Here is a 12,347-nt window from a genome sequence, read left to right as displayed (position 1 = left end):
ATTACCACCGATGCAACGCCGACTGGATTAACGTGTTGGGCGGCATTAGGCCACACGCGTCCACACGGGGCCGGTGGATGGCCAGTGCATTGACCGGTGGGCGTGGCGCTTGTTTACAGTCAGGCTCGTTGAGGCGGAGCGAACGTGATCCCCCAGGATCAGGCCGGCGGGAGAGAGGGGCGCGCCCCAGGGGGAGGCTGAGCCGCGTCCGCAGAGGTCAGGTATTTATAGCAGCGCAAATTGCATTCTGCGGAGAGGGCGCAGTAGCGCTTGCCTAATAATAGGAGTGTGTGTGTGCGAGTGTGTGCGAGTGTGTGTGTGTACGAGTGTGTGTCGTCCCGCGTCACGTTGTGGAATTAAAAAAAATAAATGAAATATTCATCACGGGACGGGTTGAGGGTTATTTTGGGGCCGCCATATGATCCGAGGCGGGTTGGAGATGCTCACGATCGCCCATCTGGATTGTCGGATTAAGAAACTCTGCATGTTTGATGTTGGTCGATGTCAGATGTGGAACCCTGGCAGAAGAAAGGAAACAGGACCGTATGCCCAGTGTTGCCAGCAAAAAAAACTGGGTGGTAGTAGCCTAGTGGGTAACACACTCGCCTATGAACCAGAAGACCCGGGTTCGAATCTCACTTACTACCATTGTGTCCCTGAGCAAGACACTTAACCCTGAGTTGCTCCAGGGGGGGAACTGTCCCTGTAACTGCTGATTGTAAGTTGCTCTGGATAAGGGCGTCTGATAAATGCTGTAAATGTAAAATGTAAATGTAAATATCTCAACAGATGTTTGTTGGTCAAGAGTAGGTTCCGAAGAACCAGGTTCTTGGTTAAGATCAGGTTGGTGGAGGTGTTAACTACTAGTTTTTGCACGTCTCCAGCAACCCTGATGGTGCTGCTGATCTTTGTCTTGACGTATTGAGCGCATTCAGAATAAGAGAGCGGGGTGAGTGACAGTTGCCAATCATGCTTACAGACCCCTGACGTTTAGACTTTATTGATAAAAATGATTTTAAAGATCATCTCCTGGGTGTCGGAAATAATGGTGTCACAACGACAAAAAGGTGCTGGGTGGGTAGATGACGATGACACGGTGAAACGTGTCCTTTGTATTTAACCGTCACCCTTGGTGAGCAGTGGGCACCATGACAGGCGCCCTTGGTGGTTCGGGATTCGAACCGACAACCTCCTGACTACGGGGCCGCGTTGCATTCTGTCTTCATTCTGTCTGTATATTTCTGTAAATCCTTAAGATCCAGGGATTATATGTGGGCGGTAGTAGCCTACGAACCAGAAGACCCAGGTTCAAACCCCACTTACTACCATCGTGTCCCTGAGCAGGACACTTAACCCTGAGTGTCTCCGGGGGGGGGACTGTCCCTGTCACTACTGACTGTAAGTCGCTCTGGATAAGGACGTCTGGTAAATGCCGTAAATGTGAATGTGACTTTGTCACCAGCAAAGTGTGCCCCGTTGCAGGGCGGGGACGTGGCTGCAGGTGACCCTCAAAAGCGACACGGCCGAAGCGCATCGGGGGCGTAACGGGGAACGAACGTCCCTACTGCAGTAACGAGGCCGTCCCCCGGCGGGGGGGACGAATCGCGTCGGTGTCTGAAGAGGCGGCCGAGGAGCGCGTCTCTAAAGTGCTTTTTGCCACATTGGCCCCGTGAGCTATTTATAGCCGCGCCGCTGCGGTGTGTGTGTGTTGTGTGTGTGTGTGTGTGTGTTGTGTGTGTTTGTGTGTGTGTGTGTGTTTGTGTGTGTGTGTTTGTGTGTGTTTGTGTGTGTGTGTGTGTTTGTGTGTGTTTGTGTGTGTGTGTGGTTTGTTTGTGTGTGTGTGTTTGTGTGTGTTTGTGTGTGTGTGTGTTTGTGTGTGTGTGTTTGTGTGTGTGTGTGTGTGTGTGTTTGTGTGTGTGTGTGTGTTTGTGTGTGTGTGTTTGTGTGTGTGTGTGTTTGTGTGTGTGTGTGTGTGTGTGTTTGTGTGTGTGTGTGTGTTTGTGTGTGTTTGTGTGTGTGTGTGTGTTTGTGTGTGTGTGTGTGTGTGTGTGTGTTTACCGCGAAGCTTGGCTGTCCCCGGACGGTCCCCCGCGTCCAGAAGGGCCAGATTCGCTCCTGTCTGGCCCCGGGGGACTTCCGCCTCCCCCTCCAGTCTCCCCCTATCTTCCCGTCCCTCCGCAACAGAAGACATCCGTTCGCAGGGACATTAGATGGTGGAGCGGGGACGAGCGGGGACCGGGGCCGCTGGAAGTGCCGCTGAACGCGGCCCGTTGCGCGGTCCCTGTGGGGGCCCCGCCGCTATTTTTGTTCCTGGATATGCGTCACGACTGGGTATTTTCTCTGGTGTCCAGCTCGCATCAGTAGGTCTCCTGCCAGCGAGGGGCTTCGGGGGTTGATGGGACATTTCGCTCGCCTTTCGCCGGCGACCCCGGAGGACATGGACCAGGGGACTCTCGGCCGAGAGGAATGCTGTGGCTGACCGGGGGCGGCTTGCGACGCCAGGTCGGTGGACGAGTCTCCTTCCTCGTTTGTCTCCGTCCCCCCCCCGCGTGCTTGTTCGGACGGCGGTTTCCTTGTTTCGAGGGTGGCGCGGCGGGGACAGCGGCGTCTTCCGCGTCTCGCGCGGTCCCGTTCCCGTCGGCAGCGAGCGGCGGTGACATAATGTCCCCGTCCTCCCCTGCGGTCTCCTGGATCTTGTCACGCCTCTGCAGACCCTCATTCATCTTCTCCGCGTCCTGTCCTCCCTTGCCTGGTCACATGGGGACGTCAGTGTCCTCCTGAGAGGACACCCCCCCCCCCCCCCCCCATTCCGGTACGCCCCCCTCCCAGGGGGAGAGAGAGAGAGAGAGAGAGAGAGAGAGGGAAGAAAAAATGCGTTTTTGCCAGACAGGGCTCTTCCCGGTGTTTGTGTCCCGGAGATAAGACGGGGAACCCCTCGCCGTCACATTCGCCACGCTCCACGCTCCACGCCCCGACTCAAAGGTACACATTGTTTCTCGGAAGCTTATCTCTGCCGGTGTGTGTGTGTGTGTGTGTGTGTGTTCCACCCTCCCCTTCCCGAAGGCACGGCCCCGTCAATCAGGAGGGCAGGAAACCCGGCGGTGAGAGTACGGCGACCTTGACCCCTCCCTCCCCGCTGGAGATGGTCCCCCGCTTCCCCTCCGCAAGCGGGGACGTGCGACGCTCCTCTCTCCACCTGACAGCGGCGGGACGGTGACATGTTGTCACATATTGCCGCCTTGCCCAACTGGGCCGTCATGGCGGGGGGACACCGTTACAGGGGGGGGGGACTTTATCACGCCGCAGCGCCTGGGCGGACAGTGCAGGGGTTTTTTATATCTTCTTGTGCTGGACCTCATGAGGCCATTAACAGCAGCATCAGGAACATCTCCACTGTCCAACTTCAGGTGGTGGAGAGAGAAGCTTCCATCTTGTGGCTGCTGCACAACATCTTGTGTGTCGTTTCGTTCTTTTTATTTGCCCTTCAGTGTAAGTTGATGAACTTGTAACCTTCTTCTCGTCTGACTTCTGTATAGAAACTAGAACAGAGTGAATAAAAAGATTGTATTCATAGTTGGGGTCCTAGTGAACCAGAACTGACCACTTCATCCATGGTGACATGGAAGCACGTTGTAAGTCGCTCTGGATGAGGGCATCTGGTAAACACCATAAATGTAAAAGCCTGATGTAGAAGCCCCGTGAACGAGTGGGAACGTTTTGGGACGGAGAGGAGGGTGACGGGTGGAGGGTGACAATAGGGTGGTAGTAGCCTAGTGGTTAAGACGCTCGCCTGTGAACCAGAAGACCCGGGTTCAAATCCCACTTACTACCATCGTGTCCCTGAGCAAGACACTTAACCCTGAGTGTCTCCAGGGGGGGACTGTCCCTGTAACTACTGATTGTAAGTCGCTCTGGATAAGGGCGCCTGGTAAATGCTGTAAATGTAAATGTGACGGAGCTGCTCGGGGGGCGGCCAGTAGCTTCTCCCGCCATCTGGGATCAGCCTGGACTGGGATTGCGATGCCAGGCAGAATTCCGGGGTAGGAACCCAGTGGTCTGGATGGACCAGTTGACCCTGCGGTTAACCCGCCCGAGTCGGAGGCCGAGCATCCTCGGAGCACCTCATACGGTGCAGCGGCGTGTTCTAGAAGACCAGTAAGACCGACATTTATCCAGAGCCACTTACAACGTGCTTCCATGTCACCATGGATGAAGTGGTCAGTTCTGGTTCACTAGGACCCCCAACTATGAATACAATCTTTTTATTCACTCTGTTCTAGTTTCTATACAGAAGTCAGACAAGAAGAAGGTTTCAAGTTCATCTAAATCTTCTCTAAAGAGGAAGGTCTTGACGTTATTTGATTAGCACGTGGCACCCCTGCCCGGCAGAGACTGGGGACGCTGGCGTGGCGTGAGAAACTGTCCACTCTCTAGGGGCGCAGGTGGCGGGGGGGCGAGGCCGCGGACGCACCTGAGCCCCGCGATCCCGGTCGACCTGGCGAACGGAACACTTGCCCTTTCATGAGGAGCCCACAGACCCGGGCATTGTTGGAACCCGCCCCGCCCCCGCCGAGGACCCACGGCCGTGCCACTTCCTCTCGTAATCCTGCTGCCGCGTGAGCAGGAGGCGCTACCGACCGAAGCCTCTGCGTTGACGTGACCCGGTTCTGTCCCCGTGCACGTGGGTGGGAGGGGCTAATGCACGTATGTGGGAGGGGCTATTTAAATGACCTCTTTCAGCAGACATATGTAAACACAAGAAGGCTGTTCTACTGTCAGAATATCGATGAGTAGCCAGCACATTGATTCATTATTAGGGATTTGTTCGGGATATTCGGCTTCGCATCCTGTTTACCTTCCACTGAGAACGTGAAAAAGATTCGTAAAAGGCGAGGAACTTTTTTCTCCTTTTGCTGTTGCTTCCCAAACATTTCCACAACGCTGAAATAACATTTTGTAATTGCTTAAGAACACTTTTCCACACGGGACCGTTATCTGTAATGTTGTCGTCCATGTCCCGAATGCTGCCCTAACCCCCCTCCACACCTATAGGTGGCGCTGTGACTCCCTGCTGACTTGTGGGACTAGTACAGGTTTATGTTACCTCATCTCTCCCCCGTGGTGAGTTTAAATGCGTCGTTGTCCTCCGGCCTCGTCTCTTTGTCAGAAATGTGCGTAGCGTAGCGGGGACGCCGCGTAGCTGCTGCGGCGCGACCGCGTCATCCGCCAGTGTTGCATGTAGGGCGCGTTTGGAGTTTACGGCCGGGTCAAAATACGCCAGCGTTCTCACTAAAGCCGCTGTGCCGTCCACATGGAGAGACGAAACTCGCCCTGGGACCCGTTTAAGGAAATAACAATTTCGGGGTCCCCGTGAGATTTTCCCGCTTTTTCCAGAAAGATTTTGAAAGTGACCTTAGTTTGACCTTTGGGTGGTACTAACCTCGCCTGTGAACCAGAAGGCCCAGGTTCAAACCCCACTTACTACCATCGTGTCCCTGAGCAAGACACTTAACCCTGAGTGTCTCCAGGGGGGGGGACTGTCCCCGAAACTACTGACTGTAAGTCGCTCTGGATAAGGGACGCCTGGTAAATGCGGTAAATGTAAATGTGGTTAGACTGCGGCTGCATGTAGTGCGGAAGGGGACAGCTCCCGGCGCCCTAAACGACGGCATGGACCGTCCTCTCTCGCGGATGGACCATGGCGCTTGCCGGGAGGCTTTTGGGGGCGGCTGTTCCGCTGAAGAGCTTCGCGCGGCTCTTCTCATGCACGTCCGAGAGCTTTTGTCTCGGCCCCTCTTTCTCCAGCGGGCGCGGTGGCAGCTCGAGGCCGAAGGGGACAGGACAGGCTGTGTTCGGCGCTTCCTGACCGCCCCCTCTCTCTCTCTCCACCGCGGCTCCGAGGGCCTAAGCCCTCCACACCTTCTGTTCGGCCGAGGCCGCTGCCAGCTCGGCACAGGAGCGCGGCCCTGGCAGGCAGTTCTGCCGGTCGGGGGCGAAGCTGTCCCCGCCGCCTCCTCCGGCCCTGCAGGTAGAGGACATCTAACCGTAAGACGCAGGGACGCCGATATCCACCGGCCGTGAGTCTGGCCAGGGTGGTTTTTTTTCCATTCGGTGGGGACTGTGCTCGGTCCGGCATCTCGGGGTAGTGGCCCTTTGCCACGAGGGCCGGGCCAGGGGGGGGGTTCTGCTCACAGATGGCCCCACTGACACCGGGCCGAGGCCGGGGTCAGCTGAGAGGACAGAGAGAGGGCGTGGCCGCGGCGTCGTGCGGAGGTGGGCCGAAAGCACCGAACGGCGCCAGGAAAGCGGCGGCGCTCGTTTCCGTGGCGTGCCACTCGGGTCCCAGGTGAGGCCACCTGTCCCCGCTGGCCCGAGTTTACCTTGTTCCTGTGTGACGTCTACTGTACCCGGCTGGCGCGCCGCCGCTCCATCTGCCGGGAACTGTGGAACCTTCCTGCGACTTTCCTCCACCGCGAAGCCACGAGGAGATCCTAAAAGATCCTTACCATCCTTTTCCCATTAAATCCCCAACGGACCCCAACCCCACAAATCACAGACCGGGCAGGGGGACCGTACGGTGAAATGCCGCGTTCCAGACGTACGTTTCACACATGGCGCTGCCATCCTCCCGGGGGGGGCGGGGTCTGATTTGCATACGCGTGCCCAAGGAGGAGCACGCGAGACGGAGAGGACGCTTCACGTCTCCTGAGGAGGATCGGGGGGGGGGGGAGTTATTTTTAGTGGCGGGACGGCAGGAGCCGTCAGCTGACTCGGAGACGGGGCGCAGGTCGACAGACTGAAGCCCCTGAGGGGGGACACGGGGAGGAGTTGTGGTCGGAGCAGAATATGAAATGACCTTGCGCTCTCTGTTGGACCATCAGGTTCCGTGCACAGCGTGGAACCGTCCCAGTTTACATCTCGTCCCCTGTCTTTGTTCATTTTACACTTTACCTTTGCGGCATTTACCAGACGCCCTTATCCAGAGCGACTTACAGTCAGTAGTTACAGGGACAGTCCCCCCCCGGAGACACTCAGGGTTAAGTGTCCTGCTCAGGGACACGATGGTAGTCGACCAGATTCTTCTCTTATGAAGGTTCTGTTATGTGGGACCGTGCATAATGCTGATTGGGTTGGTTTTTTTCGGGGGTCCTAGCTGAAATCTGTCCTCGCAGGCACGGTCCACAGATGAGTTGAGGGCTAATACAGACGGGCCTTTGTTTATAATGCGGTTGGAGCAAGTCAAGTACCACAGGGCCAGTTTTTGGGACCCGCGTGTGGGAATGGCGGCTCGGTGACATCTGCAATAATAAATATGAAGGTCGCGCTGCCCCCAAAAGGGAGACTAGGAAGTGGCGGGGCCGTGGACACCGGCGGACGTGTCCCGAATGAGGCTGCGCCATTCGGGCTAATGGACACGCGCGCTGCGCTGTCACATGCAGCGGCCTACCAGGACGCAACATTGACATGCTAATGGCACTTATCTGTCCCTTGCAGACACCAGGTCACGCAGCATATCTCAGCGCGGCTTGTGCCCTATGTTCTTACTAGTGAACATCCGCTTTAGTGGCAAAGCCCAGTGGTTTGAGTCATCGCATCGTTTCATTTCAAAATGATTTATTGATTTATTGAAATCGAGACCCCATTATGTGTTGGATAAAATAAGATGAAAAAGTCCATGACTCCACACGTGTTCATTCATAGTTCTGATGCCTTCAGTGAGAATCTACCAACGTAAATGCTCATGAAAATATAGAAAACACGTTGAATGAGAAGGTGTCCAAACTTTTGGCCTGTACTGTGTGTGTGTGTGTGTGTGTGTGTGTGTATATATATATATATTGGAAAATTGAAGTGACTGTTTACTCCGATGTAAGTGACTTTTGCTGGAGTGTAATATACCAGCGTACACTGTATGCACAGAAAAGTGAATTTACATTTACAGTTTACATTTACCTGGGCCCATCGGCGACGGTGTCACCTACTAGGCTGCTACCAGCCCTCTATTAAGATGTTCTTTGCATTTGTTTTCAGTATTTGTAACATTTTTCACCGTGGCGTCCGGCCCGTGGCGTACTTACAGGAAGGTATGCGGTTGGGATATTGCGGGGAGCGCAGATAGGTAGCGCGCGCCATGCTGCGGCGCGTGTGTTTTTATAGAGCCCGTCTGAGTTAGCGCTCGACTTCTACCTGCCAGACTTTCTGCCACCGTGCCATCTGTCCCCCTGTCGTCCCCCGTGTCCCCGCTTCTTTGCTCCTCGCGGGCCTTCTTCTACACGCTGGCTTTGGGAGAAGGGGAAGGAGGCAGAGACGTTTCAGAGGTCCTCCGGCAGATGTGGGGCGTTTGCTAATAAAAAACGGAGGAAGGCAGGAATGTGGAAGCCTCGTAACGCACCTCGGATTTTCCACTCCCGCTGCGTACGCGGCCCATTATCAACTTTATATGAAAAGTAGGAAATTCCTCTTAAAGGCCGCGGCGCTGCGGCTCGGGGACGTCCGCCCAAGGGGGCCGCACATTCCTCGCGCCCGGGCGGCCCGCGGTGGCCCCTCTGCGGCCACTTTAATGGCGATATTAAAAAAAAAGAGAGAGAGAGAGGCTGGAATGCGGCCGTTCCCGGACGCCCGGCTCTGCTGGGGTTCATTTACCGCCGTCCCAGCAACGTTATTAAAACGTATTTTCTGCTCGTTCTGTTGCATGATGACGTGCTGACATGGAGCAGACACATTTACAGCGTTTACCAGACGCCCCTTATCCAGAGCGACTTACAGTCAGTAGTTACGGGGACAGTCCCCCCCTGGAGACACTCAGGGTTAAGTGTCTTGCTCAGGGACACGATGGTAGTAAGTGGGGTTCGAACCTGGGACTTCTGGTTCATAGGCGAGTGTCCGCCCGGACACGTGGTGATGATAGATTAGTGGCGGAAATTGCTGATTTCTCCCCTTTTTTTTTACATGTATTCTCCTGTGCTTTAACCGCTAGAAAGTGTAATATTGTAATGTTGGTGCCATCGTTGAGATTCTTCCCTGAACAGTGGCCTTCATGTCATCGTCATCATCATCATCATCATCATCATCATACAGCCACAGAATATCTATTTTCACCTCGGTGGCAGGGGATAAAAATGCTTTATTTGTTAAGTTATTCCCCATGTCCACCTCCAGACTTGGCTTTCTCTCTCTCTCCCTCACACACACTTACACACACACACACACACACGCACGCACGGGGCCTGCTGGCGCGGGCCGCTTTGTGATTGGATGCGGCGGCGGCTCCAGGATCCCGGTGGAGCGTGTGAAAGCCCTCCACCCAGCAAGACAGCAGCTGCTGCAGTTATGTAAGCGCCGTCAGTGCCCCCAACACACACACACACACACACACACACACACACACAGTCACATGACAGAGCTTACAGTTGCGGCGGTTGGCCAGGAAAACACCCGGCCATAAAAAAAAATAAAAAATGCCACTTTAAAATGATATTGAGGGGTGACATTTTTTTTTATTTTGACCGAAATCGAAATATCTTCCTGCGCGCAACGTCAGCTCGAAGCGTGGCCGTATGTTCTCCCTCCTCTCCTGCGAAATCTTCCCCGCATCTGCATGGCACAGCGCAGACGGGCAGCCCGCGCCTTGAGAAACGCTGCAGGAAGGTGGGACGTGCACGTTGTGGCCTGTGGTCCCACAATGCTCCGTCTGAAAGCCCCGCTCTCTGCACCTGTGGGGCCCGGTGGGGCCCGCTCTCTGCACCTGTGGGGCCCGCCGCCGCTCCTCGCCATTTCCCTGCGTCTGAATGTGATCTGCCGGCAGAACGAGGCCAACGTGTTGTTGCTCGGCGGAAAAAAGGAAGATCTGCAAAATAATACGCCGACAATTAAATCCGGCTGGACGAGATACAAATTGCTGCCGAAAGACGTCCTGAGCAGTAAACCGGTGGGAAAGTGAGCGGGGAGCGTGCGTATATAGACCCAAGGCCGCGCTAATAAGCACCGCGCTCATCCTGACGCCTCCGCGTAAGGGCGTAATGACAGGGCGCCGCTTGCACTAGCAGCCGCACGCGAACCGACCCCGGCGTGAGCCAGGCCAGGCGCACGCATGCGGGTCCACGCCGAGGCGGTTTCCCCCCCAAAGCTCCGCTCTCTGCGACCTGCAATGTCACTTTAAAATGTGGAGGGGAGGCCGAAGGGCAGAAAAGAAGTGTGTGGACAAATTACGGTTGATCAGATCACCACAAACTCCGCCCCCCGCCATTCAATTCCATTATTGTGATAAGAACGGGTTATTAGTGCGTGTTCTTTAAGAACATTATATAACATTTCGACTGTATTACAGATGAATTGTAACAAGGCTGGGCATGTATTGGATTATTTTTGTCAACACAATATCAATATTGAAGTAGCGATGTCTTATTATGTATTTGTATGGTCTCAGATTGCAATGTTTCGTGTTGTACTGCTGTTTTTTTTAGCCATGTTGACTATCGTCACTACCCAGCTTGCCCGTGTATGTCGGCGTGTAATTATTTCTGACACCCAGAAGACAAACCTCCGTTTCCCTCCGTCCTAATACCCCTTGTACACAAACGTGACCACGCCCACCACCAGCACCAAGGCCATTTAATTCAAGCCTTCTAATTGGTGAACTAACGCATCTGACATTAATACAGGTCTTATATGGCACCTCAGCAGCATTGTGCTCGTACAGTCCAGTGAATCCACACTGATTTACATTTACGGCGTTTACCAGACGGCCTTATCCAGAGCGACTTACAATCAGTAGTTACAGGGACAGTCCCCCCTGGAGACACTCGGGGTTAAGTGTCTTGCTCAGGGACACGATGGTAGTGAGTGGGGTTCGAACCTGGCTCTACTGGTTCGTAGGCGAGTGTGTTATTCGCCAGGCTACTACTACAACTACAATATCTTGTCGTACACGTATTGCACCAACACCCATCACCTCGCACCGACGGCTGTAGCGAGGCCCGCTGTTAGAATCCTTTTTGCTTGTGACGATCTGAGGCGATGTCAGCGTTGGAAGTGTCACCGCGTCGCCCAGACGACGGGTAGGCCGGGCTCCGTGCGCCCAGGGCTGACGCTTCGGGGCCACCTCGGCAACGCCGAGCCTCACTGTGCGCCTCCCACCGCGGCGCCGCTCATCAGACTTCAGTTATCGAGCTGAGATCGGTTTTCCCCTCCGCACACGTCCCGCCACCGTGAGGAACAGAGCCGCGGGGACAGGAAACGCTAGCGTGGAGGAAGGGGAAAGGCAAAATCCGGCTTGCCTGAACGCCGGTAACGGGGGACGAGAGGAGAGGACGGCCTGATGGAAATCCGCCGCGTTTTTTTCCCCCTTTCCTCCGGGCACTTTTAGACAACACGCTCCTTTTCCGTGGGTAGTGTCGGAACCCGAGGAACGTTCCTGGAGCGGAACCTCGCCTTTCCACCTTGTCTAGTCACGGCCACGAGGGCCGGCGTGCTCCAGACCTGAACCCGGAGACCAAAAAAAACAAGAAAAAAGGAGGCTCTTACCGCCTTCCTCTGCGTGTTCGGCTGCGTGCGAATCTGCACCCCCCCGTAACCACTTCCTCCGGCGTCACCGAAAAATCACCACCTCCGTCGGAGTCCTTTGTTCGCCGTGCTCGTGGTTGGAGTTTCTGGTTCATTTGTCTTCTCATTACATTTACATTTACAGCGTTTACCAGACGCCCTTATCCAGAGCGACTTACAGTCAGTAGTGACAGGGACAGTCCCCCCCTGGAGACACTCAGGGTTAAGTGTCCTGCTCAGGGACACGATGGTAGTAAGTGGGATTCGAACCCGGGTCTTCTGGTCCATAGGCGAGTGTGTTACCCCGCTAGGTAACCACAGTCAGATACAGCTCCTTTTTAACACGAACATCTTCACTTTTTAACTTCTAATTTCTCCAGCGTTATCACTTATTAATGCATTTTTATGCCATCAGTAGACTCATTTCAACACGACAGGCTTGAGTTTGTATTAATATGATATTGATATGTCCAGTCAATACTAGAATAATTTAAACTGGAACATATGCACTGTCTTTCTGAGGGAATGAAATAAAGAAGTAAATTAATAACTAGGACGGTGTCCGGCGCGAGCTGATCTCTCGCTTGCCTCCTTTAATCTTTATTTTGTATTTTTTTGTAGTGCCGAGGCCACTTGAGAAATCCCTCGAACGGAGACCGTCACCACCAAGGCGCGAAAAAAGCCCGAAAAAAGAAAGAAAGGAAGAAGTTTAGATAAAGCAGACTGGAATACTGCATTGTTGCTCTTTTCTTCTTCTTCTTCTTCTTCTTCTTCTTCCCTCGAGGGAAGCGTCTGGAATATTTTCG

The 12,347-nt window shown here is 54.4% G+C and overlaps 1 protein-coding gene across 5 annotated transcripts in view; it reads left to right on the top strand.

Annotated features, from left to right (window-relative positions):
• Positions 1 to 12,347, top strand: part of LOC114803356 (transcription factor HIVEP2-like) — a 61,756-nt gene that overhangs the window by 22,391 nt on the left and 27,018 nt on the right. The window contains exon 1 of one of the 5 annotated variants that reach the window (XM_029002871.1): positions 2,318 to 2,502. The exons of 3 other annotated variants lie outside the window; for them this stretch is intronic. The gene's annotated coding sequence lies outside the window, so the exon portion shown is untranslated. Of the gene's footprint in view, positions 1 to 2,317; positions 2,503 to 12,347 lie in introns of those variants that run through there. One more of the 5 variants, XM_029002872.1, reaches the window with a different exon arrangement.

Source organism: Denticeps clupeoides, chromosome 14, assembly GCF_900700375.1.
Source record: "Denticeps clupeoides chromosome 14, fDenClu1.1, whole genome shotgun sequence".
NCBI lineage: Eukaryota > Metazoa > Chordata > Actinopteri > Clupeiformes > Denticipitidae > Denticeps > Denticeps clupeoides.
The sequence above is the reverse complement of the archived record's forward strand: the minus strand, read 5'-3'. Positions and strand labels throughout refer to the sequence as shown.